This window comes from Phalangium opilio, unplaced genomic scaffold (genome assembly GCF_054372755.1).
Source record: "Phalangium opilio isolate 3A_F unplaced genomic scaffold, DU_Popi_V2 ptg000092l_1, whole genome shotgun sequence".
NCBI lineage: Eukaryota > Metazoa > Arthropoda > Arachnida > Opiliones > Phalangiidae > Phalangium > Phalangium opilio.
Genome location: NW_028324197.1, coordinates 2,823,197 through 2,844,299, shown reverse-complemented (window position 1 = coordinate 2,844,299; position 21,103 = coordinate 2,823,197). Strand labels below are relative to the sequence as shown.

The window sequence follows — 21,103 nt, the reverse complement described above, 5'->3', positions numbered from 1 at the left end:
GGAGCCCTTGCTTTGAAGCGATATGAATGCAGGATATTTCAGTAAATTAACTAAATTATCTCTTGGGAACTTTTGCCCTATTATTTTAATTTTTCAAAATTATATAGCTACGAAATCTAGTTCAAGTAACATAACAGCGAGGCTCCGGCGATTATCGAACTCACGATATCCTGTTTACTAGACAGGCGCTTTAACCACTAAGCCACGGAGCCCTTGCTTTGAAGCGACATGAATGCTGAATATTCCAGTAATTTAACTAAATTAACTCATCGGAATTTTTACCCTATTGGTTTAATTTTTCAAAATTTAATAGCTACGAAATCTAGGTCAAGTAACATAACAGCGAGGCTCCGACGAGAATCGAACTCATAATCTCCGGTTTAATACACAGGCGCTTTAACCACTAAGCCAAGGAGGCCTTGCTTTGAAGCGATATGAATGCTGAATATTTCAGTAAATTAACTAAATTATCACATCGGAACTTTTACACTATTGTTTGCTTATATGCATATCTAAATCAACTATTATTTTTAATTTTTCAAAATTTAATAGCTTCGAAATCTAGTTCAAGTAATATAACAGCGAGGCTCCGACTAGAATCGAGCTCATGATCTCCTGTTTACAAGACAGGCGCTTTAACCACTAAGCCACGGCGTCCTTGCTTTGAAGCGACATGAATGCTGAATATTCCAGTAATTTAACTAAATTAACTCCTCGGAATTTTTACCCTATTGTTTTAATTTTTCAAAATTTAATAGCTACGAAATCTAGGTCAAGTAACATAACAGCAAGGCTCCGACGAGAATCGAACTCATGATCTCCAGTTTACTAGACAGGCGCTTTAACCACTAAGCCACGGAGCCCTTGCTTTGAAGCGATATGAATGCTCAATATTTCAGTAAATTAACTAAATTATTTCATGGGAACTTTTACATTATTATTTGCATATATGCATATCTAAATCAACTATTATTTTTAATTTTTCAAAATTTAATAGCTTCGAAATCTAGTTCAAGTAATATAACAGCAAGGCTCCGACGAGAATCGAACACATGATCTCCTGTTTACAAGACTGGCGCTTTAACCACTAAGCCACGGAGCCCTTGCTTTGAAGCGATATGAATGCAGAATATTTCAGTAAATTAACTAAATTATCTCATGGGAACTTTTGCCCTATTATTTTAATTTTTCAAAATTATATAGCTACGAAATCTAGTTCAAGTAACATAACAGCGAGGCTCCGACGAGAATCGAACTCATGATCTCCTGTTTACTAGACAGGCGCTTTAACCACTAAGCCACGGAGCCCTTGCTTTGAAGCGATATGAATGCTGAATATTTCAGTAAATTAACTAAATTATTTCATGGGAACTTTTACACTATTGTTTGCATATATGTATGTCTAAATCAACTATTATTTTTAATTTTTCAAAATTTAATAGCTTCGAAATCTAGTTCAAGTAATATAACAGCATGGCTCCGACGAGAATCGAACACATGATCTCCTGTTTACACGACTGGCGCTTTAACCACTATGCCACGGAGCCCTTGCTTTGAAGCGACATGAATGCTGAATATTCCAGTAATTTAACTAAATTAACTCATCGGAATTTTTACCCTATTGTTTTAATTTTTCAAAATTTAATAGCTACGAAATCTAGTTCAAGTAACATAACAGCGAGGCTCCGACGAGAATCGAACTCATGATCTCCTGTTTACAAGACAGGCGCTTTAACCACTAAGCCACGGAGCCCTTGCTTTGAAGCGACATGAATGCTTAATATTCCAGTAATTTAACTAAATTAACTCCTCGGAATTTTTACCCTATTGTTTTAATTTTTCAAAATTTAATAGCTACGAAATCTAGGTCAAGTAACATAACAGCAAGGCTCCGACGAGAATCGAACTCATGATCTCCTGTTTACTAGACAGGCGCTTTAACCACTAAGCCACGGAGCCCTGGCTTTGAAGCGATATGAATGCTGAATATTTTAGTAAATTAACTAAATTATTTCATGGGAACTTTTACACTATTGTTTGCATATATGCATATCTAAATCAACTATTATTTTTAATTTTTCAAAATTTAATAGCTTCGAAATCTAGTTCAAGTAATATAACAGCATGGCTCCGACGAGAATCGAACACATGATCTCCTGTTTACACGACTGGCGCTTTAACCACTAAGCCACGGAGCCCTTGCTTTGAAGCGATATGAATGCAGAATATTTCAGTAAATTAACAAAATTATCTCATGGGAACTTTTGCCCTATTATTTTAATTTTTCAAAATTACATAGCTACGAAATCTAGTTCAAGTAACATAACAGCGAGGCTCCGACGAGAATCGAACTCATGATCTCCTGTTTATTAGACAGGCGCTTTAACCACTAAGCCACGGAGCCCTTGCTTTGAAGCGACATGAATGCTGAATATTCCAGTAATTTAACTAAATTAACTCATCGGAATTTTTACCCTATTGTTTTAATTTTTCAAAATTTAATAGCTACGAAATCTAGGTCAAGTAATATAACAGCGAGGCTCCGACTAGAATCGAACTCATGTTCTCCTGTTTACAAGACAGGCGCTTTAACCACTAAGCCACGGAGCCCTTGCTTTGAAGCGACATGAATGCTGAATATTCCAGTAATTTAACTAAATTAACTCCTCGGAATTTTTACCCTATTGTTTTAATTTTTCAAAATTTAATAGCTACGAAATCTAGGTCAAGTAACATAACAGCAAGGCTCCGACGAGAATCGAACTCATGATCTCCTGTTTACTAGACAGGCGCTTTAACCACTAAGCCACGGAGACCTGGCTTTGAAGCGATATGAATGCTGAATATTTCAGTAAATTAACTAAATTATTTCATGGGAACTTTTACACTATTGTTTGCATATATGCATATCTAAATCAACTATTATTTTTAAATTTTCAAAGTTTAATAGCTTCGAAATCTAGTTCAAGTAATATAACAGCAAGGCTCCGATGAGAATCGAACACATGATCTCCTGTTTACAAGACTGGCGCTTTAACCACTAAGCCACGGAGCCCTTGCTTTGAAGCGATATGAATGCAGAATATTTCAGTAAATTAACTAAATTATCTCATAGGAACTTTTGCCCTATTATTTTAATTTTTCAAAATTATACAGCTACGAAATCTAGTTCAAGTAACATAACAGCGAGGCTCCGACGAGAATCGAACTCATGATCTCCTGTTTACTATACAGGCGCTTTAACCACTAACCCACGGAGCCCTTGCTTTGAAGCGACATGAATGCTGAATATTCCAGTAATTTAACTAAATTAACTCCTCGGAATTTATACCTCTCCGAGTGACGTATGTCACGGAGAGGTATTACACCGGCCGTGTCTGTCTGTGTGTGTGTCTGTCTGTCTGTGTGTGTGTCTGTCTGTCAGACCCCACGTGACCGCGTTCGCAGTTTACAAATCGGAGCAAACAAATACCCGATTTCCGGAACGCGTTCGCGGTTCACGGAAATTTGGTCATTCATCTACCAACACCAGTCTTTACTAACTGGCTTCTAAGGACCACAATCTGCTAGTCTTTGTCCATCCCACATGGACACTAGTCTGTACGTGCTTGCTTCCAAGCACCACCAACTTCTGTTCTTCGTCAATTTCACCTTGACTCCAGCTTCTATGCACCACCATCTTCTGTTCTTCGTCAATTCCACATTGACATCAGCTTCTATGCACCACCATCTTCATCTTCTGTTTTTCGTCAATTCCACATTGACACCAGCTTCTATGCACCACCATCTTCTGTTCTTCGTCAATTCCACATTGACACCAGCTTCAATGCACCACCATCTTCAGGTCTTTTGTCCATTCCACAGGGACGCCAGTCAGTACATTCTGGCTTCTTTTCCTCCGTCATCGTTTGGTTTCAAGATATACGCGGCGATCGGCTAGGGTTACGAGAAACGTCTAGCCTCCCAATGGCAGGGCTTCCACCATCGGTTCACGCGAATGCGCTTTTATTTGGTTTTAAGATTTACGCGGCGAGCGGCTAGGGTTACGAGAAACGTCTAGCCTCCCAATGGCAGGGCTTCCACCATCGGTTCACGCGAATGCGTTTTTATCTATTATTATAATGGAAACAAAACGTATATATACCCCAAAATTTGAAAAAAGCGGGCAAGAGGGGTACCCTTCACTTTAACCGTCAATATTAGCAAAGTTTCGAAAGATAATAGGAACAACTTTATTTTAAAGATTTAACTATTTTTAAAGTTATTTACTGGCGATTAAAATAATTAAAAATAATTATATGTATTTAAATATTAAAGATAAACCCAAGTACCGAAGTCGTTAAATCATTGCCTCCTATATCTATCAAGGCCCGTGCATTGCGTTATATTTCCTACATTGCCTCCTGTATCTATCAAGGCCCATGCATTGAGATATATTTCCTTCATTGCCTCCAATATCTATCGAGGCCCGTGCATTGCGATATATTTTTGAGAACAACAACCAAAATGGGAAGCTCCTCTCAGAACCATAATAATTTGTTTTCTCAGTTATATGAAATGAAAATATGGATAATATTTTCGGCAATTCGATTTGAATGGCTCTTTCTGATGTATCATTCTCTCAGCACTGTTCATAATGGACAGGAACGTAGAGATTCGAGACACTAGGAATTACGATAGTGTTTCAAATCCTCTGTATTGAGGGCTTAAAGGCTTGGAGTGAGTCGAAAGATAAATACACATCCTATTTTGTAGTTGTACCATGCGTACCACAATGTTGCCAGGCGTTTATTGAAGGATGCTTGGGTACTTGGTACAGACTGTTACGTCTACCAAGTTTCCTAGCATCCAAGAATAAATAGGATTCATAGAAGCCAGTGTTAAGGGCATGTCATGGGTCAAGTCGTTAAATATATCGACGCAGTTAAATAGCTGATGGCATTATTTTATCCACTTTCCCATTGCCTTCGAGTGGAAGTTCAACTTTGGCACGGACGACAGATGGCGCTCTTAAACTTCTACCCCCAAAAATCGTTGTTGTCTGCTCGTTTTCCCCTTCCGCGTTTTTTCTTTATAAACTTATGATTTAACGAACTGTTAAAATAAAATTTCATATTTCCTAAGACAGATAAGCTTCTACTCCTTTCATATTACTCCCAGTTAGATTTAATGCTTAAAAAATATATTTTCAATAAAAACACCGCTTCCACTAGTGGATTTATACTCCTTGTTAGATTAGTGTAGGTGTAGAGAGTAATCATTACAAACGCTAAAAAATATATTTTCAAAAATGAAGAACATAGAACATTTATTCTATATCAAAAAATATTTTGGTGGTAAGATTGCTTTAGAAAAATCCAAACGGCTAGATATTGGTAAAAAAAGACATGTGTAAGCTATTTGTAGATGAGATAATTGTTTTACATGTTTTAAATGAGACTAAAACTTCCACTATTGTGTCTAAAAAAGTGTTGGCCATGTATATTTTTTAAATATGACGGAATTGCGGTTGATATGATAGCGCCCTATTTGCGAAAAAAACCTTTTTTTAAACAGTTGAATCATTCTTTGATAGAATTTCGAAGGAAGAAGTTAAGTGTTAGATTTGCTCGATTAATTTTGTTCGGCAAATAATATAATTAAGCCTTACGTATTACTGAAGGAGATTGATTTTGCCAACCTTTGTGAGTATTTAACTGTTTAATAATTATTTTGGTTAAGTGGGAGCCTAGCTTATGTGTGATTGGGTTGTGGCTTCCATGATTTGGGCACATTTGCTTTTTGTGTGGCGAGGTATGATTCAGCTTTGATATGGACAAATGTTACAAATCATACTGTTAGACTGATAGCGTTTTCCTTTGGGTCCTCGCGGAGCGCTCCCAAGGAGCAATAAAAATGGTAGTAGTAGTTTCCAGCTTAGTTAAAGACTGTTTTTGAAGAATAGGATCTCCTAGTTTTATTCCTCCATGGGAGCGCTCCGCGAGGACCCAAAGGAAAACGCTATAAGAATGCGGTTGAGGTATAGCGAGAGAGTAGAGTTTCCACAGCAATTGAGAGATATTGAAAAGGCTTGAACAATAGACTATTTTAAAATTCAATTCCTGCACTTGCAAAGAATTAAAAAAAGCGATAGATGCATATATTTAGGTTGTTTAAGGGGTAGTGATAGTCATCTCCACTCGGAGAGGTAATATTTTGGCTTTCCCAACTTGTTACCTTATTGTTTTAATTTTTCAAAATTTAATAGCTACGAAATCTAGGTCATCAACATAACAGCAAGGCTCCGACGAGAATCAAACTCATGATCTCCTGTTTACTAGACAGGCGCTTTAACCACTAAGCCACGGAGCCCTTGCTTTGAAGCGATATGAATGCTGAATATTTCAGTAAATTAACTAAATTATCTCATGGGAACTTTTACACTATTGTTTGCATATATGCATATCTAAATCAACTATTATTTTTAATTTTTCAAAATTTAATAGCTTCGAAATCTAGTTCAAGTAATATAACAGCATGGCTCCGACGAGAATCGAACACATGATCTCCTGTTTACACGACTGGCGCTTTAACCACTAAGCCACGGAGCCCTTGCTTTGAAGCGATATGAATGCAGAATATTTCAGTAAATTAACTAAATTATCTCATGGGAACTTTTGCCCTATTATTTTAATTTTTCAAAATTATATAGCTACGAAATCTAGTTCAAGTAACATAACAGCGAGGCTCCGACGAGAATCGAACTCATGATCTCCTGTTTACTAGACAGGCGCTTTAACCACTAAGCCACGGAGCCCTTGATTTGAAGCGACATGAATGCTGAATATTCCAGTAATTTAACTAAATTAACTCATCGGAATTTTTACCCTATTTTTTTAATTTTTCAAAATTTAATAGCTACGAAATCTAGTTCAAGTAACATAACAGCGAGGCTCCGACGAGAATCGAACTCATGATCTCCTTTTTACTAGACAGGCGCTTTAACCACTAAGCCACGGAGCCCTTGCTTTGAAGCGACATGAATGCTGAATATTCCAGTAATTTAATTAAATTAACTCATCGGAATTTTTACCCTATTGTTTTAATTTTTCAAAATTTAATAGCTACGAAATCTAGGTCAAGTAACATAACAGCAAGGCTCCGACGAGTATCGAACTCATGATCTCCTGTTTACTAGACAGGCGCTTTAACCACTAAGCCACGGAGCCCTTGCTTTGAAGCGATATGAATGCTGAATATTCCAGTAATTTAACTAAATTAACTCATCGGAATTTTTACCCTATTGTTTCAATTTTTCAAAATTTAATAGCTACGAAATCTAGGTCAAGTAACATAACAGCCAGGCTCCGACGAGAATCGAACTCATGATCTCCTGTTTACTAGACAGGCGCATTAACCCTTAAGCCACGGAGCCCTTGCTTTGAAGCGATATGAATGCTGAATATTTCAGTAAATTAACTAAATTATCACATCGGAACTTATACACTATTGTTTGCTTTTATGCATATCTAAATCAACTATTATTTTTAATTTTTCAAAATTTAATAGCTTCGAAATCTAGATCAAGTAATATAACAGCAAGGCTCCGTAGAGAATCGAACACATGATCTCCTGTTTACAAGACTGGCGCTTTAACCACTAAACCACGGAGCCCTTGCTTTGAAGCGATATGAATGCAGAATATTTCAGTAAATTAACTAAATTATCTCATGGGAACTTTTACACTATTGTTTGCATATATGCATATCTAAATCAACTATTATTTTTAATTTTTAAAAATTTAATAGCTTCGAAATCTAGTTCAACTAATATAACAGCAAGGCTCCGACGAGAATCGAACACATGATGTCCTGTTTACAAGACTGGCGCTTTAACCACTAAGCCACGGAGCCCTTGCTTTGAAGCGAAATGGATGCAGGATATTTCAGTAAATTAACTAAATTATCTCTTGGGAACTTTTGCCCTATTATTTTAATTTTTCAAAATTATATAGCTACGAAATCTAGTTCAAGTAACATAACAGCGAGGCTCCGACGAGAATCGAACACATGATCTCCTGTTTACTAGACAGGCGCTTTAACCACTAAGCCACGGAGCCCTTGCTTTGAAGCTACATGAATGCTGAATATTCCAGTAATTTAACTAAATTAACTAATCGGAATTTTTACCCTATTGTTTTAATTTTTCAAAATTTAATAACTAAGAAATCTAGGCAAAGTAACATAACAGCCAGGCTCCGACGAGAATCGAACTCATGATCTCCTGTTTACTAGACAGGCGCATTAACCACTAAGCCACGGAGCCCTTGCTTTGAAGCGATATGAATGCTGAATATTTCAGTAAATTAACTAAATTATCACATCGGAACTTTTACACTATTGTTTGCTTATATGCATATCTAAATCAACTATTATTTTTAATTTTTCAAAATTTAATAGCTTCGAAATCTAGTTCAGGTAATATAACAGCGAGGCTCCGACGAGAATCGAACTCATGATCTCCTGTTTACAAGAAAGGCGCTTTAACCTCTAAGCCACGGAGCCCTTGGTTTGAAGCGATATGAATGCAGAATATTTCAGTAAATTAACTAAATTATCTCATGGGAACTTTTGCCCTATTATTTTAATTTTTCAAAATTTTATAGCTACGAAATCTAGATCAGGTAACATAACAGCAAGGCTCCGACGAGAATCGAACTCATGATCTCCTGTTTACTAGACAGGCGCTTTAACCACTAAGCCACGGAGCCCTTGCTTTGAAGCGATATGAATGATGAATATTTCAGTAAATTAACTAAATTATCTCATGGGAACTTTTACACTATTGTTTGCATATATGCATATCTAAATCAACTAAAATTTTTAATTTTTTCAAAATTTAATAGCTTTGAAATCTAGTTCAAGTAATATAACAGCAAAGCTCCGACGAGAATCGAACACATGATCGCCTGTTTACAAGACTGGCGTTTTAACCACTAAGCCACGGAGCCCTTGCTTTGAAGCGATATGAATGCAGAATATTTCAGTAAATTAACTAAATTATCTCTTGGAACTTTTACACTATTGTTTGCATATATGCATATCTAAATCAACAATTATTTTTATTTTTTCAAAATTTCATAGCTTCGAAATCTAGTTCAACTAATATAACAGCAAGGCTCCGACGAGAATCGAACACATGATCTCCTGTTTACAAGACTGGCGCTTTAACCACTAAGCCACGGAACCCTTGCTTTGAAGCGATATGAATGCAAGATATTTCAGTAAATTAACTAAATTATCTCTTGGGAACTTTTGCCCTATTATTTTAATTTTTCAAAATTATATAGCTACGAAATCTAGTTCAAGTAACATAACAGCGAGGCTCCGACGAGAATCGAACACATGATCTCCTGTTTACTAGACAGGCGCATTAACCACTAAGCCACGGAGCCCTTGCTTTGAAGCTACATGAATGCTGAATATTCCAGTAATTTTACTAAATTAACTAATCGGAATTTTTACCCTATTGTTTTAATTTTTCAAAATTTAATAGCTAAGAAATCTAGGCAAAGTAACATAACAGCCAGGCTCCGACGAGAATCGAACTCATGATCTCCTGTTTACTAGACAGGCGCATTAACCACTAAGCCACGGAGCCCTTGCTTTGAAGCGATATGAATGCTGAATATTTCAGTAAATTAACTAAATTATCACATCGGAACTTTTACACTATTGTTTGCTTATATGCATATCTAAATCAACTATTATTTTTAATTTTTCAAAATTTAATAGCTTCGAAATCTAGTTCAAGTAATATAACAGCGAGGCTCCGACGAGAATCGAACTCATGATCTCCTGTTTACAAGAAAGGCGCCTTAACCTCTAAGCCACGGAGCCCTTGGTTTGAAGCGATATGAATGCAGAATATTTCAGTAAATTAACTAAATTATCTCATGGGAACTTTTGCCCTATTATTTTAATTTTTCAAAATTTTATAGCTACGAAATCTAGATCAGGTAACATAACAGCAAGGCTCCGACGAGAATCGAACTCATGATCTCCTGTTTACTAGACAGGCGCTTTAACCACTAAGCCACGGAGCCCTTGCTTTGAAGCGATATGAATGCTGAATATTTCAGTAAATTAACTAAATTATCTCATGGGAACTTTTACACTATTGTTTGCATATATGCATATCTAAATCAACTAAAATTTTTAATTTTTTCAAAATTTAATAGCTTTGAAATCTAGTTCAAGTAATATAACAGCAAAGCTCCGACGAGAATCGAACACATGATCTCCTGTTTACAAGACTGGCGTTTTAACCACTAAGCCACGGAGCCCTTGCTTTGAAGCGATATGAGTGCAGAATATTTCAGTAAATTAACTAAATTATCTCTTGGAACTTTTACACTATTGTTTGCATATATGCATATCTAAATCAACAATTATTTTTATTTTTTCAAAATTTCATAGCTTCGAAATCTAGTTCAACTAATATAACAGCAAGGCTCCGACGAGAATCGAACACATGATCTCCTGTTTACAAGACTGGCGCTTTAACCACTAAGCCACGGAACCCTTGCTTTGAAGCGATATGAATGCAGGATATTTCAGTAAATTAACTAAATTATCTCTTGGGAACTTTTGCCCTATTATTTTAATTTTTCAAAATTATATAGCTACGAAATCTAGTTCAAGTAACATAACAGCGAGGCTCCGACGAGAATCGAACTCATGATCTCCTTTTTACTAGACAGGCGCTTTAACCACTAAGCCACGGAGCCCTTGCTTTGAAGCGACATGAATGCTGAATATTCCAGTAATTTAATTAAATTAACTCATCGGAATTTTTACCCTATTGTTTTAATTTTTCAAAATTTAATAGCTACGAAATCTAGGTCAAGTAACATAACAGCAAGGCTCCGACGAGTATCGAACTCATGATCTCCTGTTTACTAGACAGGCGCTTTAACCACTAAGCCACGGAGCCCTTGCTTTGAAGCGATATGAATGCTGAATATTCCAGTAATTTAACTAAATTAACTCATCGGAATTTTTACCCTATTGTTTCAATTTTTCAAAATTTAATAGCTACGAAATCTAGGTCAAGTAACATAACAGCCAGGCTCCGACGAGAATCGAACTCATGATCTCCTGTTTACTAGACAGGCGCATTAACCCTTAAGCCACGGAGCCCTTGCTTTGAAGCGATATGAATGCTGAATATTTCAGTAAATTAACTAAATTATCACATCGGAACTTATACACTATTGTTTGCTTTTATGCATATCTAAATCAACTATTATTTTTAATTTTTCAAAATTTAATAGCTTCGAAATCTAGATCAAGTAATATAACAGCAAGGCTCCGTAGAGAATCGAACACATGATCTCCTGTTTACAAGACTGGCGCTTTAACCACTAAACCACGGAGCCCTTGCTTTGAAGCGATATGAATGCAGAATATTTCAGTAAATTAACTAAATTATCTCATGGGAACTTTTACACTATTGTTTGCATATATGCATATCTAAATCAACTATTATTTTTAATTTTTAAAAATTTAATAGCTTCGAAATCTAGTTCAACTAATATAACAGCAAGGCTCCGACGAGAATCGAACACATGATGTCCTGTTTACAAGACTGGCGCTTTAACCACTAAGCCACGGAGCCCTTGCTTTGAAGCGAAATGAATGCAGGATATTTCAGTAAATTAACTAAATTATCTCTTGGGAACTTTTGCCCTATTATTTTAATTTTTCAAAATTATATAGCTACGAAATCTAGTTCAAGTAACATAACAGCGAGGCTCCGACGAGAATCGAACACATGATCTCCTGTTTACTAGACAGGCGCTTTAACCACTAAGCCACGGAGCCCTTGCTTTGAAGCTACATGAATGCTGAATATTCCAGTAATTTAACTAAATTAACTAATCGGAATTTTTACCCTATTGTTTTAATTTTTCAAAATTTAATAGCTAAGAAATCTAGGTCAAGTAACATAACAGCCAGGCTCCGACGAGAATCGAACTCATGATCTCCTGTTTACAAGACAGGCGCATTAACCACTAAGCCACGGAGCCCTTGCTTTGAAGCGATATGAATGCTGAATATTTCCGTAAATTAACTAAATTATCACATCGGAACTTTTACACTATTGTTTGCTTATATGCATATCTAAATAAACTATTATTTTTAATTTTTCAAAATTTAATAGCTTCGAAATCTAGTTCAAGTAATATAACAGCGAGGCTCCGACGAGAATCGAACTCATGATCTCCTGTTTACAAGACAGGCGCTTTAACCACTAAGCCACGGAGCCCTTGGTTTGAAGCGATATGAATGCAGAATATTTCAGTAAATTAACTAAATTATCTCATGGGAACTTTTGCCCTATTATTTTAATTTTTCAAAATTATATAGCTACGAAATCTAGTTCAAGTAACATAACAGCGAGGCTCCGACGAGAATCGAACACATGATCTCCTGTTTACTAGACAGGCGCTTTAACCACTAAGCCACGGAGCCCTTGCTTTGAAGCTACATGAATGCTGAATATTCCAGTAAGTTAACTAAATTAACTAATCGGAATTTTTACCCTATTGTTTTAATTTTTCAAAATTTAATAACTAAGAAATCTAGGCAAAGTAACATAACAGCCAGGCTCCGACGAGAATCGAACTCATGATCTCCTGTTTACTAGACAGGCGCATTAACCACTAAGCCACGGAGCCCTTGCTTTGAAGCGATATGAATGCTGAATATTTCAGTAAATTAACTAAATTATCACATCGGAACTTTTACACTATTGTTTGCTTATATGCATATCTAAATCAACTATTATTTTTAATTTTTCAAAATTTAATAGCTTCGAAATCTAGTTCAGGTAATATAACAGCGAGGCTCCGACGAGAATCGAACTCATGATCTCCTGTTTACAAGAAAGGCGCTTTAACCTCTAAGCCACGGAGCCCTTGGTTTGAAGCGATATGAATGCAGAATATTTCAGTAAATTAACTAAATTATCTCATGGGAACTTTTGCCCTATTATTTTAATTTTTCAAAATTTTATAGCTACGAAATCTAGATCAGGTAACATAACAGCAAGGCTCCGACGAGAATCGAACTCATGATCTCCTGTTTACTAGACAGGCGCTTTAACCACTAAGCCACGGAGCCCTTGCTTTGAAGCGATATGAATGATGAATATTTCAGTAAATTAACTAAATTATCTCATGGGAACTTTTACACTATTGTTTGCATATATGCATATCTAAATCAACTAAAATTTTTAATTTTTTCAAAATTTAATAGCTTTGAAATCTAGTTCAAGTAATATAACAGCAAAGCTCCGACGAGAATCGAACACATGATCGCCTGTTTACAAGACTGGCGTTTTAACCACTAAGCCACGGAGCCCTTGCTTTGAAGCGATATGAATGCAGAATATTTCAGTAAAATAACTAAATTATCTCTTGGAACTTTTACACTATTGTTTGCATATATGCATATCTAAATCAACAATTATTTTTATTTTTTCAAAATTTCATAGCTTCGAAATCTAGTTCAACTAATATAACAGCAAGGCTCCGACGAGAATCGAACACATGATCTCCTGTTTACAAGACTGGCGCTTTAACCACTAAGCCACGGAACCCTTGCTTTGAAGCGATATGAATGCAAGATATTTCAGTAAATTAACTAAATTATCTCTTGGGAACTTTTGCCCTATTATTTTAATTTTTCAAAATTATATAGCTACGAAATCTAGTTCAAGTAACATAACAGCGAGGCTCCGACGAGAATCGAACACATGATCTCCTGTTTACTAGACAGGCGCATTAACCACTAAGCCACGGAGCCCTTGCTTTGAAGCTACATGAATGCTGAATATTCCAGTAATTTAACTAAATTAACTAATCGGAATTTTTACCCTATTGTTTTAATTTTTCAAAATTTAATAGCTAAGAAATCTAGGCAAAGTAACATAACAGCCAGGCTCCGACGAGAATCGAACTCATGATCTCCTGTTTACTAGACAGGCGCATTAACCACTAAGCCACGGAGCCCTTGCTTTGAAGCGATATGAATGCTGAATATTTCAGTAAATTAACTAAATTATCACATCGGAACTTTTACACTATTGTTTGCTTATATGCATATCTAAATCAACTATTATTTTTAATTTTTCAAAATTTAATAGCTTCGAAATCTAGTTCAAGTAATATAACAGCGAGGCTCCGACGAGAATCGAACTCATGATCTCCTGTTTACAAGAAAGGCGCCTTAACCTCTAAGCCACGGAGCCCTTGGTTTGAAGCGATATGAATGCAGAATATTTCAGTAAATTAACTAAATTATCTCATGGGAACTTTTGCCCTATTATTTTAATTTTTCAAAATTTTATAGCTACGAAATCTAGATCAGGTAACATAACAGCAAGGCTCCGACGAGAATCGAACTCATGATCTCCTGTTTACTAGACAGGCGCTTTAACCACTAAGCCACGGAGCCCTTGCTTTGAAGCGATATGAATGCTGAATATTTCAGTAAATTAACTAAATTATCTCATGGGAACTTTTACACTATTGTTTGCATATATGCATATCTAAATCAACTAAAATTTTTAATTTTTTCAAAATTTAATAGCTTTGAAATCTAGTTCAAGTAATATAACAGCAAAGCTCCGACGAGAATCGAACACATGATCTCCTGTTTACAAGACTGGCGTTTTAACCACTAAGCCACGGAGCCCTTGCTTTGAAGCGATATGAATGCAGAATATTTCAGTAAATTAACTAAATTATCTCTTGGAACTTTTACACTATTGTTTGCATATATGCATATCTAAATCAACAATTATTTTTATTTTTTCAAAATTTCATAGCTTCGAAATCTAGTTCAACTAATATAACAGCAAGGCTCCGACGAGAATCGAACACATGATCTCCTGTTTACAAGACTGGCGCTTTAACCACTAAGCCACGGAACCCTTGCTTTGAAGCGATATGAATGCAGGATATTTCAGTAAATTAACTAAATTATCTCTTGGGAACTTTTGCCCTATTATTTTAATTTTTCAAAATTATATAGCTACGAAATCTAGTTCAAGTAACAAAACAGCGAGGCTCCGACGAGAATCGAACTCATGATCTCCTGTTTACTAGACAGGAGCTTTAACCACTAAGCCATGGACCCTTGCTTTGAAGCGACATGAATGCTGAATATTCCAGTAATTTAACTAAATTAACTCATCGGAATTTTTACCCTATTGTTTTAATTTTTCAAAATTTAATAGCTACGAAATCTAGGTCAAGTAACATAACAGCCAGGCTCCGACGAGAATCGAACTCATGATCTCCTGTTTACTAGACAGGCGCATTAACCCTTAAGCCACGGAGCCCTTGCTTTGAAGCGATATGAATGCTGAATATTTCAGTAAATTAACTAAATTATCACATCGGAACTTATACACTATTGTTTGCTTATATGCATATCTAAATCAACTATTATTTTTAATTTTTCAAAATTTAATAGCTTCGAAATCTAGTTCAAGAAATATAACAGCGAGGCTCCGACGAGAATCGAACTCATGATCTCCTATTTACAAGACAGGCGCTTTAACCACTAAGCCACGGAGCCCTTGGTTTGAAGCGATATGAATGCAGAATATTTCAGTAAATTAACTAAATTATCTCATGGGAATTTTTACACTATTGTTTGCATATATGCATATCTAAATCAACTATTATTTTTAATTTTTAAAAATTTAATAGCTTCGAAATCTAGTTCAACTAATATAACAGCAAGGCTCCGACGAGAATCGAACACATGATGTCCTGTTTACAAGACTGGCGCTTTAACCACTAAGCCACGGAGCCCTTGCTTTGAAGCGAAATGAATGCAGGATATTTAGTAAATTAACTAAATTATCTCTTGGGAATTTTTGCCCTATTATTTTAATTTTTCAAAATTATATAGCTACGAAATCTAGTTCAAGTAACATAACAGCGAGGCTCCGACGAGAATCGAACACATGATCTCCTGTTTACTAGACAGGCGCTTTAACCACTAAGCCACGGAGCCCTTGCTTTGAAGCTACATGAATGCTGAATATTCCAGTAATTTAACTAAATTAACTAATCGGAATTTTTACCCTATTGTTTTAATTTTTCAAAATTTAATAGCTAAGAAATCTAGGTCAAGTAACATAACAGCCAGGCTCCGACGAGAATCGAACTCATGATCTCCTGTTTACTAGACAGGCGCATTAACCACTAAGCCACGGAGCCCTTGCTTTGAAGCGATATGAATGCTGAATATTTCCGTAAATTAACTAAATTATCACATCGGAACTTTTACACTATTGTTTGCTTATATGCATATCTAAATAAACTATTATTTTTAATTTTTCAAAATTTAATAGCTTCGAAATCTAGTTCAAGTAATATAACAGCGAGGCTCCGACGAGAATCGAACTCATGATCTCCTGTTTACAAGACAGGCGCTTTAACCACTAAGCCACGGAGCCCTTGGTTTGAAGCGATATGAATGCTGAATATTTCAGTAAATTAACTAAATTATCTCATGGGAACTTTTGCCCTATTATTTTAATTTTTCAAAATTTTATAGCTACGAAATCTAGATCAGGTAACATTACAGCAAGGCTCCGACGAGAATCGAACTCATGATCTCCTGTTTACTAGACAGGCGCTTTAACCACTAAGCCACGGAGCCCTTGCTTTGAAGCGACATGAATGCTGAATATTCCAGTAATTTAACTAAATTAACTCCTCGGAATTTTTACCCTATTGGTTTAATTTTTCAAAATTTAATAGCTACGAAATCTAGGTCAAGTAACATAACAGCGAGGCTCCGACGAGAATCGAACTCATGATCTCCGGTTTAATAGACAGGCGCTTTAACCACTAAGCCACGGAGCCCTTGCTTTGAAGCGATATGAATGCTGAATATTTCAGTAAATTAACTAAATTATCACATCGGAACTTTTAAACTATTGTTTGCTTATATGCATATCTAAATCAACTATTATTTTTAATTTTTCAAAATTTAATAGCTACGAAATCTAGGTCAAGTAACATAACAGCAAGGCTCCGACGAGAATCGAACTCATGATCTCCTGTTTACTAGACAGGCGCTTTAACCACTAAGCCACGGAGCCCTTGCTTTGAAGCGATATGAATGCTGAATATATCAGTAAATTAACTAAATTATTTCATGGGAACTTTTACATTATTATTTCCATATATGCATATCTAAATCAACTATTATTTTTAATTTTTCAAAATTTAATAGCTTCGAAATCTAGTTCAAGTAATATAACAGCAAGGCTCCGACGAGAATCGAACACATGATCTCCTGTTTACAAGACTGGCGCTTTAACCACTAAGCCACGGAGCCCTTGCTTTGAAGCGATATGAATGCAGAATATTTCAGTAAATTAACTAAATTATCTCATGGGAACTTTTGCCCTATTATTTTAATTTTTCAAAATTATATAGCTACGAAATCTAGTTCAAGTAACATAACAGCGAGGCTCCGACGAGAATCGAACTCATGTTCTCCTGTTTACTAGACAGGCGCTTAAACCACTAAGCCACGGAGCCCTTGCTTTGAAGCGACATGAATGCTGAATATTCCAGTAATTTAACTAAATTAACTCATCGGAATTTTTACCCTATTGGTTTGATTTTTCAAAATTTAATAGCTACGAAATCTAGGTCAAGTAACATAACAGCGTGGCTCCGACGAGAATCGAACTCATGATCTCCTGTTTACAAGGCAGGCGCTTTAACCACTAAGCCACAGAGCCCTTGCTTTGAAGCGACATGAATGCTGAATATTCCAGTAATTTAACTAAATTAACTCATCGGAATTTTTATCCTATTGTTTCAATTTTTCAACATTTAATAGCTACGAAATCTAGGTCAAGTAACATAACAGCAAGGCTCCGACGAGAATCGAACTCATGATCTCCTGTTTACTAGACAGGCGCTTTAACCACTAAGCCACGGAGCCCTTGCTTTAAAGCGATATGAATGCTGAATATTTCAGTAAATTAACTAAATTATCACATCGGAACTTTTACACTATTGTTTGCTTATATGCATATCTAAATCAACTATTATTTTTAATTTTTCAAAATTTAATAGCTTCGAAATCTAGTTCAAGTAATATAACAGCGAGGCTCCGACTAGAATCGAGCTCATGATCTCCTGTTTACAAGACAGGCCTTTAACCACTAAGCCACGGCGCCCTTGCTTTGAAGCGACATGAATGCTGAATATTCCAGTAATTTAACTAAATTAACTCCTCGGAATTTTTACCCTATTGTTTTAATTTTTCAAAATTTAATAGCTACGAAATCTAGGTCAAGTAACATACCAGCAAGGCTCCGACGAGAATCGAACTCATGATCTCCTGTTTACTAGACAGGCGCTTTAACCACTAAGCCACGGAGCCCTTGCTTTGAAGCGATATGAATGCTGAATATTTCAGTAAATTAACTAAATTATTTCATGGGAACTTTTACACTATTGTTTGCATATATGCATGTCTAAATCAACTATTATTTTTAATTTTTCAAAATTTAATAGCTTCGAAATCTAGTTCAAGTAATATAACAGCATGGCTCCGACGAGAATCGAACACATGATCTCCTGTTTACACGACTGGCGTTTTAACCACTAAGCCACGGAGCCCTTGCTTTGAAGCGACATGAATGCTGAATATTCCAGTAATTTAACTAAATTAACTCATCGGAATTTTTACCCTAATGTTTTAATTTTTCAAAATTTAATAGCTACGAAATCTAGTTCAAGTAACATAACAGCGAGGCTCCGACGAGAATCGAACTCATGATCTCCTGTTTACAAGACAGGCGCTTTAACCACTAAGCCACGGAGCCCTTGCTTTGAAGCGACATGAATGCTAAATATTCCAGTAATTTAACTAAATTAACTCCTCGGAATTTTTACCCTATTGTTTTAATTTTTCAAAATTTAATAGCTACGAAATCTAGGTCAAGTAACATAACAGCAAGGCTCCGACGAGAATCGAACTCATGATCTCCTGTTTACTAGACAGGCGCTTTAACCACTAAGCCACGGAGCCCTGGCTTTGAAGCGACATGAATGCTGAATATTCCAGTAATTTAACTAAATTAACTCCTCGGAATTTTTACCCTATTGTTTTAATTTTTCAAAATTTAATAGCTACGAAATCTAGGTCAAGTAACATAACAGCAAGGCTCCGACGAGAATCGAACTCATGATCTCCTGTTTACTAGACAGGCGCTTTTACCACTAAGCCACGGAGCCCTGGCTTTGAAGCGATATGAATGCTGAATATTTCAGTAAATTAACTAAATTATCTCATGGGAACTTTTGCCCTATTATTTTAATTTTTCAAAATTATATAGCTACGAAATCTAGTTCAAGTAACATAACAGCGATTCTCCGACGAGAATCGAACTCATAATCTCCTGTTTACTAGACAAGCGCTTTAACCACTAAGCCACGGAGCCCTTGCTTTGAAGCGATATGAATGCTGAATATTTCAGTAAATTAACTAAATTATTTCATGGGAACTTTTACACTATTGTTTGCATATATGCATGTCTAAATCAACTATTATTTTTAATTTTTCAAAATTTAATAGCTTCGAAATCTAGTTCAAGTAATATAACAGCATGGCTCCGACGAGAATCGAACACATGATCTCCTGTTTACACGACTGGCGCTTTAACCACTAAGCCACGGAGCCCTTGCTTTGAAGCGACATGAATGCTGAATATTCCAGTAATTTAACTAAATTAACTCATCGGAATTTTTACCCTAATGTTTTAATTTTTCAAAATTTAATAGCTACGAAATCTAGTTCAAGTAACATAACAGCGAGGCTCCGACGAGAATCGAACTCATGATCTCCTGTTTACAAGACAGGCGCTTTAACCACTAAGCCACGGAGCCCTTGCTTTGAAGCGACATGAATGCTAAATATTCCAGTAATTTAACTAAATTAACTCCTCGGAATTTTTACCCTATTGTTTTAATTTTTCAAAATTTAATAGCTACGAAATCTAGGTCAAGTAACATAACAGCAAGGCTCCGACGAGAATCGAACTCATGATCTCCTGTTTACTAGACAGGCGCTTTAACCACTAAGCCACGGAGCCCTGGCTTTGAAGCGATATGAATGCTGAATATTTTAGTAAATTAACTAAATTATTTCATGGGAACTTTTACACTATTGTTTGCATATATGCATATCTAAATCAACTATTATTTTTAAATTTTCAAAATTTAATAGCTTCGAAATCTAGTTCAAGTAATATAACAGCAAGGCTCCGACGAGAATCGAACACATGATCTCCTGTTTACAAGACTGGCGCTTTAACCACTAAGCCACGGAGCCCTTGCTTTGAAGCGATATGAATGCAGCATATTTCAGTAAATTAACAAAATTATCTCATTGGAACTTTTGCCCTATTATTTTAATTTTTCAAAATTATATAGCTACGAAATCTAGTTCAAGTAACATAACAGCGAGGCTCCGACGAGAATCGAACTCATGATCTCCTGTTTACTAGACAGGCGCTTTAACAACTAAGCCACGGAGCCCTTGCTTTGAAACGACATGAATGCTGAATATTCCAGTAATTTAACTAAATTAACTCCTCGGAATTTTTACCTTATTGTTTTAATTTTTCAAAATTTAATAGCTACGAAATCTAGGTCAAGTAACATAACAGCAAGGCTCCGACGAGAATAGAACTCATGATCTCCTGTTTACTAGACAGGCGCTTTAACCATTAAGCCACGGAGCCCTTGCTTTGAAGTGATATGAATGCTGAATATTTCAGTAAGAATACTAAATTATCTCATGGGAACTATTACACTATTGTTTGCATATATGCATATCTAAATCAACTATTATTTTTAATTTTTCAAAATTTAATAGCTTCGAAATCTAGTTCAAGTAATATAACAGCAAGGCTCCGACGAGAATCGAACACATGAACTCCTGTTTACAAGACTGGCGCTTTAACCACTAAGCCACGGAGCCCTTGCTTTGAAGCGATATGAATGCAGAAT

At 35.9% G+C, this 21,103-nt stretch overlaps 35 non-coding genes across 35 annotated transcripts; all 35 read right to left on the bottom strand.

The window, feature by feature from the left end:
* Nucleotides 1–790: 790 nt before the first annotated feature.
* On the bottom strand, nucleotides 791–863 carry TRNAT-AGU (transfer RNA threonine (anticodon AGU)). The gene has a single exon. It is a non-coding gene; the product is annotated as a tRNA-Thr (tRNA).
* Nucleotides 864–1,235: 372 nt separating this feature from the next.
* Nucleotides 1,236–1,308, bottom strand: TRNAT-AGU (transfer RNA threonine (anticodon AGU)). The gene has a single exon. It is a non-coding gene; the product is annotated as a tRNA-Thr (tRNA).
* Nucleotides 1,309–1,680: 372 nt separating this feature from the next.
* TRNAT-UGU (transfer RNA threonine (anticodon UGU)) lies at nucleotides 1,681–1,753 on the bottom strand. The gene has a single exon. It is a non-coding gene; the product is annotated as a tRNA-Thr (tRNA).
* A 133-nt stretch (nucleotides 1,754–1,886) lies between these two features.
* TRNAT-AGU (transfer RNA threonine (anticodon AGU)) lies at nucleotides 1,887–1,959 on the bottom strand. The gene has a single exon. It is a non-coding gene; the product is annotated as a tRNA-Thr (tRNA).
* Nucleotides 1,960–2,331: 372 nt separating this feature from the next.
* Nucleotides 2,332–2,404, bottom strand: TRNAI-AAU (transfer RNA isoleucine (anticodon AAU)). Its single transcript has one exon. It is a non-coding gene; the product is annotated as a tRNA-Ile (tRNA).
* Nucleotides 2,405–2,537: 133 nt separating this feature from the next.
* TRNAT-UGU (transfer RNA threonine (anticodon UGU)) lies at nucleotides 2,538–2,610 on the bottom strand. The gene has a single exon. It is a non-coding gene; the product is annotated as a tRNA-Thr (tRNA).
* A 133-nt stretch (nucleotides 2,611–2,743) lies between these two features.
* Nucleotides 2,744–2,817, bottom strand: TRNAT-AGU (transfer RNA threonine (anticodon AGU)). The gene has a single exon. It is a non-coding gene; the product is annotated as a tRNA-Thr (tRNA).
* A 165-nt stretch (nucleotides 2,818–2,982) lies between these two features.
* On the bottom strand, nucleotides 2,983–3,055 carry TRNAT-UGU (transfer RNA threonine (anticodon UGU)). Its single transcript has one exon. It is a non-coding gene; the product is annotated as a tRNA-Thr (tRNA).
* Nucleotides 3,056–6,278: 3,223 nt separating this feature from the next.
* TRNAT-AGU (transfer RNA threonine (anticodon AGU)) lies at nucleotides 6,279–6,351 on the bottom strand. The gene has a single exon. It is a non-coding gene; the product is annotated as a tRNA-Thr (tRNA).
* A 372-nt stretch (nucleotides 6,352–6,723) lies between these two features.
* Nucleotides 6,724–6,796, bottom strand: TRNAT-AGU (transfer RNA threonine (anticodon AGU)). The gene has a single exon. It is a non-coding gene; the product is annotated as a tRNA-Thr (tRNA).
* A 339-nt stretch (nucleotides 6,797–7,135) lies between these two features.
* On the bottom strand, nucleotides 7,136–7,208 carry TRNAT-AGU (transfer RNA threonine (anticodon AGU)). The gene has a single exon. It is a non-coding gene; the product is annotated as a tRNA-Thr (tRNA).
* A 1,262-nt stretch (nucleotides 7,209–8,470) lies between these two features.
* Nucleotides 8,471–8,543, bottom strand: TRNAT-UGU (transfer RNA threonine (anticodon UGU)). Its single transcript has one exon. It is a non-coding gene; the product is annotated as a tRNA-Thr (tRNA).
* Nucleotides 8,544–8,676: 133 nt separating this feature from the next.
* On the bottom strand, nucleotides 8,677–8,749 carry TRNAT-AGU (transfer RNA threonine (anticodon AGU)). Its single transcript has one exon. It is a non-coding gene; the product is annotated as a tRNA-Thr (tRNA).
* Nucleotides 8,750–10,011: 1,262 nt separating this feature from the next.
* Nucleotides 10,012–10,084, bottom strand: TRNAT-AGU (transfer RNA threonine (anticodon AGU)). The gene has a single exon. It is a non-coding gene; the product is annotated as a tRNA-Thr (tRNA).
* Nucleotides 10,085–10,901: 817 nt separating this feature from the next.
* TRNAT-AGU (transfer RNA threonine (anticodon AGU)) lies at nucleotides 10,902–10,974 on the bottom strand. The gene has a single exon. It is a non-coding gene; the product is annotated as a tRNA-Thr (tRNA).
* A 1,023-nt stretch (nucleotides 10,975–11,997) lies between these two features.
* Nucleotides 11,998–12,070, bottom strand: TRNAT-UGU (transfer RNA threonine (anticodon UGU)). Its single transcript has one exon. It is a non-coding gene; the product is annotated as a tRNA-Thr (tRNA).
* Nucleotides 12,071–12,236: 166 nt separating this feature from the next.
* Nucleotides 12,237–12,309, bottom strand: TRNAT-UGU (transfer RNA threonine (anticodon UGU)). Its single transcript has one exon. It is a non-coding gene; the product is annotated as a tRNA-Thr (tRNA).
* A 578-nt stretch (nucleotides 12,310–12,887) lies between these two features.
* On the bottom strand, nucleotides 12,888–12,960 carry TRNAT-UGU (transfer RNA threonine (anticodon UGU)). The gene has a single exon. It is a non-coding gene; the product is annotated as a tRNA-Thr (tRNA).
* Nucleotides 12,961–13,093: 133 nt separating this feature from the next.
* Nucleotides 13,094–13,166, bottom strand: TRNAT-AGU (transfer RNA threonine (anticodon AGU)). Its single transcript has one exon. It is a non-coding gene; the product is annotated as a tRNA-Thr (tRNA).
* Nucleotides 13,167–14,428: 1,262 nt separating this feature from the next.
* TRNAT-AGU (transfer RNA threonine (anticodon AGU)) lies at nucleotides 14,429–14,501 on the bottom strand. Its single transcript has one exon. It is a non-coding gene; the product is annotated as a tRNA-Thr (tRNA).
* A 1,055-nt stretch (nucleotides 14,502–15,556) lies between these two features.
* Nucleotides 15,557–15,629, bottom strand: TRNAT-UGU (transfer RNA threonine (anticodon UGU)). Its single transcript has one exon. It is a non-coding gene; the product is annotated as a tRNA-Thr (tRNA).
* An 816-nt stretch (nucleotides 15,630–16,445) lies between these two features.
* TRNAT-UGU (transfer RNA threonine (anticodon UGU)) lies at nucleotides 16,446–16,518 on the bottom strand. The gene has a single exon. It is a non-coding gene; the product is annotated as a tRNA-Thr (tRNA).
* A 133-nt stretch (nucleotides 16,519–16,651) lies between these two features.
* On the bottom strand, nucleotides 16,652–16,724 carry TRNAT-AGU (transfer RNA threonine (anticodon AGU)). Its single transcript has one exon. It is a non-coding gene; the product is annotated as a tRNA-Thr (tRNA).
* Nucleotides 16,725–16,857: 133 nt separating this feature from the next.
* TRNAN-AUU (transfer RNA asparagine (anticodon AUU)) lies at nucleotides 16,858–16,930 on the bottom strand. The gene has a single exon. It is a non-coding gene; the product is annotated as a tRNA-Asn (tRNA).
* Nucleotides 16,931–17,096: 166 nt separating this feature from the next.
* On the bottom strand, nucleotides 17,097–17,169 carry TRNAT-AGU (transfer RNA threonine (anticodon AGU)). Its single transcript has one exon. It is a non-coding gene; the product is annotated as a tRNA-Thr (tRNA).
* A 372-nt stretch (nucleotides 17,170–17,541) lies between these two features.
* On the bottom strand, nucleotides 17,542–17,614 carry TRNAT-AGU (transfer RNA threonine (anticodon AGU)). The gene has a single exon. It is a non-coding gene; the product is annotated as a tRNA-Thr (tRNA).
* Nucleotides 17,615–17,747: 133 nt separating this feature from the next.
* TRNAT-UGU (transfer RNA threonine (anticodon UGU)) lies at nucleotides 17,748–17,820 on the bottom strand. Its single transcript has one exon. It is a non-coding gene; the product is annotated as a tRNA-Thr (tRNA).
* Nucleotides 17,821–17,953: 133 nt separating this feature from the next.
* Nucleotides 17,954–18,026, bottom strand: TRNAT-AGU (transfer RNA threonine (anticodon AGU)). The gene has a single exon. It is a non-coding gene; the product is annotated as a tRNA-Thr (tRNA).
* A 371-nt stretch (nucleotides 18,027–18,397) lies between these two features.
* TRNAT-AGU (transfer RNA threonine (anticodon AGU)) lies at nucleotides 18,398–18,470 on the bottom strand. Its single transcript has one exon. It is a non-coding gene; the product is annotated as a tRNA-Thr (tRNA).
* Nucleotides 18,471–18,842: 372 nt separating this feature from the next.
* Nucleotides 18,843–18,915, bottom strand: TRNAT-UGU (transfer RNA threonine (anticodon UGU)). The gene has a single exon. It is a non-coding gene; the product is annotated as a tRNA-Thr (tRNA).
* A 133-nt stretch (nucleotides 18,916–19,048) lies between these two features.
* Nucleotides 19,049–19,121, bottom strand: TRNAT-AGU (transfer RNA threonine (anticodon AGU)). The gene has a single exon. It is a non-coding gene; the product is annotated as a tRNA-Thr (tRNA).
* Nucleotides 19,122–19,254: 133 nt separating this feature from the next.
* TRNAT-AGU (transfer RNA threonine (anticodon AGU)) lies at nucleotides 19,255–19,327 on the bottom strand. The gene has a single exon. It is a non-coding gene; the product is annotated as a tRNA-Thr (tRNA).
* Nucleotides 19,328–19,905: 578 nt separating this feature from the next.
* On the bottom strand, nucleotides 19,906–19,978 carry TRNAT-UGU (transfer RNA threonine (anticodon UGU)). Its single transcript has one exon. It is a non-coding gene; the product is annotated as a tRNA-Thr (tRNA).
* Nucleotides 19,979–20,111: 133 nt separating this feature from the next.
* TRNAT-AGU (transfer RNA threonine (anticodon AGU)) lies at nucleotides 20,112–20,184 on the bottom strand. Its single transcript has one exon. It is a non-coding gene; the product is annotated as a tRNA-Thr (tRNA).
* A 372-nt stretch (nucleotides 20,185–20,556) lies between these two features.
* Nucleotides 20,557–20,629, bottom strand: TRNAT-AGU (transfer RNA threonine (anticodon AGU)). The gene has a single exon. It is a non-coding gene; the product is annotated as a tRNA-Thr (tRNA).
* Between the last annotated feature and the right edge of the window lie 474 nt (nucleotides 20,630–21,103).